Source organism: Sinocyclocheilus anshuiensis, unplaced genomic scaffold (assembly GCF_001515605.1).
Source record: "Sinocyclocheilus anshuiensis isolate Anshui unplaced genomic scaffold, SAMN03320099.WGS_v1.1 scaffold1425, whole genome shotgun sequence".
NCBI classification, from domain to species: Eukaryota; Metazoa; Chordata; class Actinopteri; order Cypriniformes; family Cyprinidae; genus Sinocyclocheilus; species Sinocyclocheilus anshuiensis.
The window spans coordinates 1,812,944-1,819,411 of NW_015551044.1; positions in this window are offsets into that span (position 1 = coordinate 1,812,944).

The following is a 6,468-nucleotide window of genomic DNA, read 5'->3' on the forward strand; positions in this document are numbered from 1 at the left end:
ATATAACTCCGACTGGATTCGTCTGAAAGAAGAAAGTCATATACACCTAGGATGCCTCGGGTGTGAGTAAAACGCAGGTGAACTAACCCTTTTTAACATTAGTGAATGATGACGTAAACGAATCAGTGAATTGTTCCTCTTTTTCAGTTCATTGAAACAAACTGTCCAAACAAACTGACTCACTGAAATGAATCGTACTTCTCAGTGCTAACCAAGTGTTCTTCATCGACGTGTAACAGACACTAAAAATAATGGCTGAATCTTTTCTGCGGCACATGACGGAGCAGGATATCTAAAATCCCTCCTGCAGAAATTCAAGTGTAATGGCCGGATATCTGTCTCAGAGACACGCTCGCTAACCTCCGTCCTGTTGCGCCTCAGCAAAGACCATCCTCATCAAAAACACTTTACCCATAGTTCCCTGCAGGGTGTGTGAAGTTTATTCTGTGATCTGAGACGGAACAACAAAAAAAGTGTACAGTTACTGAACTGTACCTTTGTAAAGGAAAAAAAATCAATACAGCTACTGCCCTTTGCCATAGATGTGGGCCACTGCAGAGTTGCTGCAAGTTCTTTAAAATATAGTTATTGTTTTGACAAGTGAAAATCATATTACATACAATAAATAGGTAACACTTTACAATATGGTTCCATTTGCTAACATTAGTTAACATGCACTAGAAATAAAAATACTGAAGGATCTATTAATCTTAGTCAGTGCTAATTTCAACATTTACTAATGCATTATTAAAATCCAAAGTTGCATCTGTTATAATATTTAATGGACTAACATGAACTAACAATGAAGAATCATATTTATATGAACTAACATTAAAAAATAAATACTGCAACAAATGTGTTGCTCACTAGTTAATAGTAGTTAATGCATTAACCCGTGTTAACTAATTGAACCTCATTGTAAATTGTTACCAATAAATGTGTTTTCTATATTCTAAAAAATGTCTTTGCCACAAGTCTTAAAAGCAAGCAAAAATATATCTAAATCTATTTTAACATAATTATTTTCTCATATTTTATATAGATAGTGATATTTAATTTCACTGCAGCACCCATATTTTAAACACTTAGCATGTTTTTTTTTTTTTTTTACTAAATCCAAATATTTATATTCAAATATTTAGGAAACACTTACATCATTAACATGCAGTACGCATGATGAACTAACAATAAACAACAATTTTACAGTGTTTATTAATCTAGGTTAATGTAAATTCATAAATATACTTCTGCTCATTGCTAATTCATGTTTGTTCATTAAACGTGAACTTATTATACAACTTTAATGCTAAAAAAGCATTAGCATATGGAGAAATTAACATTCTAGACACTAACCTAGAAAATACATGTTGTAAATCTACAGTTCATTGTTATTTCATGATACCTAATGCATTAATTAATGTTAATAAATAGCAGACGATTTACTCCTCGATTTCTCTGGGGACTAAAAATATAATTTTTTTTTACTTTGGGAGCCTCTGAGCTATAGCCAACTACAAAAAAAAATGTGTGTGTGTGTGTGTGTGTGTGTGTCCCGTGTGCCCTACTGCAGGGTCAAACACACATATAGATTAATTTATTCAAAAGGCATATTAGCAAAATCTCTGCTGAGTTAAAGGTGCCCTTGTAACCGGGTTTACAGGGACCTTCTGCCTGCAATAAATCACTCCAAAAACATCCATAATCTAAAGACAATTATCAGCAAGATAAATCTGCTGCCGTTGAAACTTCGGGTCATATTTCATTTGAGGAAATTGGCAGCTCAAACCACAGGGAAACAAACTTGTTTAGCGGCACATATCTGATTTCATTAATCGGACATTGCTTATTTTGTCTCCCTCTCGATCTTTCACTTTCCACTCTTTTCTTATCATCACTAAATCATTGGTAATGATGCTCCTGTGCAATTTCCTAGATTTTCTCTCACTCTTACATCTCACTTGAATACTAACACGTTCATTTAAATACTCATCACCTTCATCTCTCTGCTTAAAATGTCTCTCTTCCTTCCTCATTCGTTTCACAGATTGACATTTAGATAAAATATGAGAGACAAGGGCTGGTTGGGACAATTTTCATTCTTTGTTGAATCTCTCGTGGATTAATCATTATAGGAATAGTTCACTCAAAAATGAAAATTTGCAGATAATTTACTCACCCTCAGGTCATCCAAGAAGTAGATGAGTTTGTTTGTTTATTAAAGTTAGAGAAAATTAGCAAAACTTCACTTGCTCACCTCTGCAGTGAATGGGTGCCGTCAGAATGAGAGTCCAAACAGCTGATAAAAACATCACAATAATCCACAAGTAATCCACACCACTCCAGTCCATCAATTAATGTCTTGTGAAGGAAAAAGCTGTGAGTTTGTAAGAAAAAAACTATCATTAAAATGTTTCTAACTTTAAACCATTGCTTTCCGGACAAAATACGAGTCCTCTCTCCATATGCTTTCTCCAGTGAAAAAGTCTGAATCAGGAGAGAAATCTGCACAGATCAAGCACCGTTTACAAGTAAAAACAGTCCAACACAGTTCTAAACAAATATGTTGGTGGATTTTTATGTGAGAGGATGAACTTTTTCACTGGAGGAAGCGTTATTATGGACTTGTATTTTCACCATAAGTGATGGTTAAAATGTTTTAATGAGAGATTTATTTCTTACAAACATGCAACTTTTCACTTCACAAGATGTTAACTGATGGACTGGAGTGGTGTGGATTACTTGTGGATTATTGTGATGTTTTTATCAGCTGTTTGGACTCTGATTCTGACGGCACCCATTCACTGCAGAGGATCCATTGGTGAGCAAGTGTTGTAATGCTACATTTCTCCAAATCTGTTCTGATGAAGAAACAAATTCACCTACATCTTGGATGGCACACGGGTGAATACATTTTCAGCAAATTTTCATTTTTGGGTGAACTATATCTTTAAGACAACACAACTAGGTGCAAAATAAACCTTTAAGTATCAGTTCATCATTTACTCACCATCATGTTGTTCCAAATCCGTGTCTTTCTTTCGTGGAGTGCAAAATGAGTTATTTTGCAGACTATCCAAGCAGCTCTTTCCCATCCAATGAAAGTAAACGGTGACCAAGGCTGTAAGACAACATTTTCAAGGCAAGATTTTCAGTCTGTGCAAAAGTTTGGACACAGCTGACTTCATTTATGTTTCTCATGACCTTTTGATTTAAAAGCTTTTGCTTAAAGGCTTGAAATACGTTTTGTAGTTGTGCATATGTATACATTTACTTTACAAAAAAAAGTTGTTGAAGAAGCTGAAATATAATATCATTTTGGTATAGTTTACATTACTGTAGCAAAGTTTTACTTTTAATTTGATACGTATGTTTTCTGTTCAAATTCAGTTTGCTTCACATACACTGAAAAAAAATGATTTTAAAACAATTTTCACTCAGAAATTGCTAGTAAATTTAATAAATAATAATTGCAATGAAATGGGAAGCGTACACAATTAATTAATTAATTTTTAATTAGAAAGACTGAAATAGTATTTTCTTTAACATATACTCCAATAATCTTTTATCTACTTTGAAAATCATTTTTATAGTAAACATTAATCTATTTTGTCTTGCATATCAAGCGTATTAATTGTGTTTTGACAGCCTGATTTCTGTATATCAATTCGTAAAATGCTATTTTACTCCAGTTAGTAAAATGAATGTGTATTAGGTCAGATTTGTGTTTGTTTGTGTGCTTTGTTAATAAATTAAGTGCAAATGTCAGTCATCCGGCAGGAAAGCTTGAATAAGCAGGTGCTGCAAAAGTATAAAGCCACATTCAGCCCTAAATAACTCCGTCAAAATGATCAGAGAGAAATGAAGAAACGAGAGACAGTGTGTCTGCGACTGCGTAGGTGTTATAGGCAGACGAGAAGAGACAGCAGGTAAAAATTATAATGACAGCGAAACACATCTGAATCATCCTCCAAATCAATCTGAAGATCACACCCTATTCTGTCTCCAGCTCTTTTCCTCCCACACATGCATGCAGACTTTCTTCACAGTGATTCACACACATGCAACATCCCAGTTTTACAGTCCAGACTTTGCAATGATACACTCCAGTGATGTCAAACTTCTTAGATGATAAAACAATAGGAAAAAAACATGTCCATAGATAGTTAATGTGATGAACTACAGTAGAGCTGTAGTTACTCTAAGTCACCTGTTTGAACTAAAAATTATGAAAATAAAAAAGATGAAGAGAGGTGAAGGTAGTTTTGAGTAAATGATCAGCACAGCATTCAGAGACTCCAAACACAACAAAACATCAATGCGCCTAATGGTTTACTGGAGCGAGAAAACAGTCACCCTGCCTTAATTCTCACACTAGTAAACAGCGCCACCATGTGTACAAAAACTGCCACACCATTCACAACAATAGAACTGCTAAAGTTTATTCTTAACAACTCTAATAAAATTAATAAATATCTGCATTCAGCCTTTTTACATATTCATCCCTTCAGGAATTAACTATTTAAGAGAACTTATCAATTTGACTGTCTGCTTTACAGTGTGTGAATGAATATATAATTGAATTGGTTATTATCATTAACTAAAACTACTTAAAACATTTGTGTTAATTGAAATAAACGTGAAATAAAATAAAACATAAGTATTATATGAAAAATTTAAAACAGGAAATCAATAAAAACTCAAACTGAAATGAAAATACATTAAGCCAAAATAATAATAAAAATAGCAAACACACATAACGAAATTACTACAAATACTAATAATAAAACTAATAATAATAATAAAGTAAAATAAAAAAATGAAAATTTAGATAAATGAAGAATTTATCATATATTCTTTTTTATGATAATCTATACCCAAATCTTTATTATTTATTATCAGTATTACTTATTGTCTTTATTTGTGTTTGTTGCTAGGCATTATTAACACAAAGGGAAAGAAATATGAAAAAAGAGAATATATATATATATATATATATATATATATATCGACAGTATCCGATTTTTTTTGACATGTTTGAAAATTATCGGGAGGACGGGAGGTGCTCGTAACGTCTCGGATCGGCCCGTAATTCTTCTCACACCGTACGAGCCGCGACCATGTGAGCATCTGCGATTTTCTCCAGAGAGAAAAAAATCGCCTGCGAACTCCTACGACAGCAAAAATCGCACCGTGTTCTCCCGCCTTAACACAAATGGGTTTTATTCGCTATAATACTGAGTTAAATTTAATTTGACGTTAAAATTAGTGATGGCGAGATGAAGCCTTATGAAGCATTGAAACTTTTCATCAACAAAAAGAGGCTTAATTTGCTCACAATACCACCTGGTGGCCAAAGAGGGTAAAACAAGCAGATATCATACAGATGACCTGATGTGATCTACAGTCATGGCCAAAAGTTTTGGCAGTGACATAAATTTTGTGTTTTGCGAAGTTTGTTGCTTAAGCTGTTGTGGTGTTCATTCACATTGCTTCTAGATTATTGTGTAGAGTGATCAGATGCATTTGAAATAATTGCTAAAAAGCTTCATTGGCCAAAAAAGGAACTTTTCACAAAAAAAAAATTCACAGTTTTTTGATCCTGACACAAAATGACCAGCTAATATTAATTGACTAATCATATCAGCAGCACATGTGAACATGTGAATGAGTACTAGTCAGGTTAATCACTATCATACTAAGTAGATTGTAAGAGCAGACTGATTGCTATAAAATGAGGGAAGAAGCGCTTCCAATCACTGTGTTCTTGTTAGCAATGGTTACCTCCAAAGAAACATGTGCAGCCATCATCGCTTTGCATCAGAATGGCCTCACATGCAAGGAAATTGCTACAAAGAATGAAAGAACCATTTACCGGATCATCAAGAACTTCAAGGAGAGAGGTTCGACTGCAGTGAAGAAGTCTTCAGGACGTCCCAGAGTGTCCAGCAAGCGCCAGGACCGTCTCCTCCTGAGGAGCCAGCTACGGAATCATGTCAACACTAGTGCAGAGCTTGCTCAGGAGTGGCAGCAGATTGGTGTGAGAGCATCTGCACGCACAGCGAGGCCAAGACTTTTGGACAATGGCCTGGTGTCAAGAAAGGACTGAAATTCTGCAGGAAGTGCAAGGATTGGACTGCAGAAGACTGGTGCAAAGTTTTTTCTCTGATGAAGCTACCTTCCGACTGTTTGGGACATCTGGAAAATTGATTGTTTGGAGAAGAAAAGGTGAACGCTACCATGAGTCCTGTGTTGTGCCAACAGTGAAGCATCCTGAGACCATCCATGTGCGGGGTTGATTTTCAACCAAGGGAGTGGGCTCTCTCATAATTCTACCCAAAAACACTGCCAGGAATAAAGAATGGTATCAAAACGTCCTGCAAGAGTGACTTCTTCCAACGATCCATGATCAATTTGTTGATGATCCGTGCATTTTCCAGCATGATGGAGCACCATGTCACAAAGCAAGAG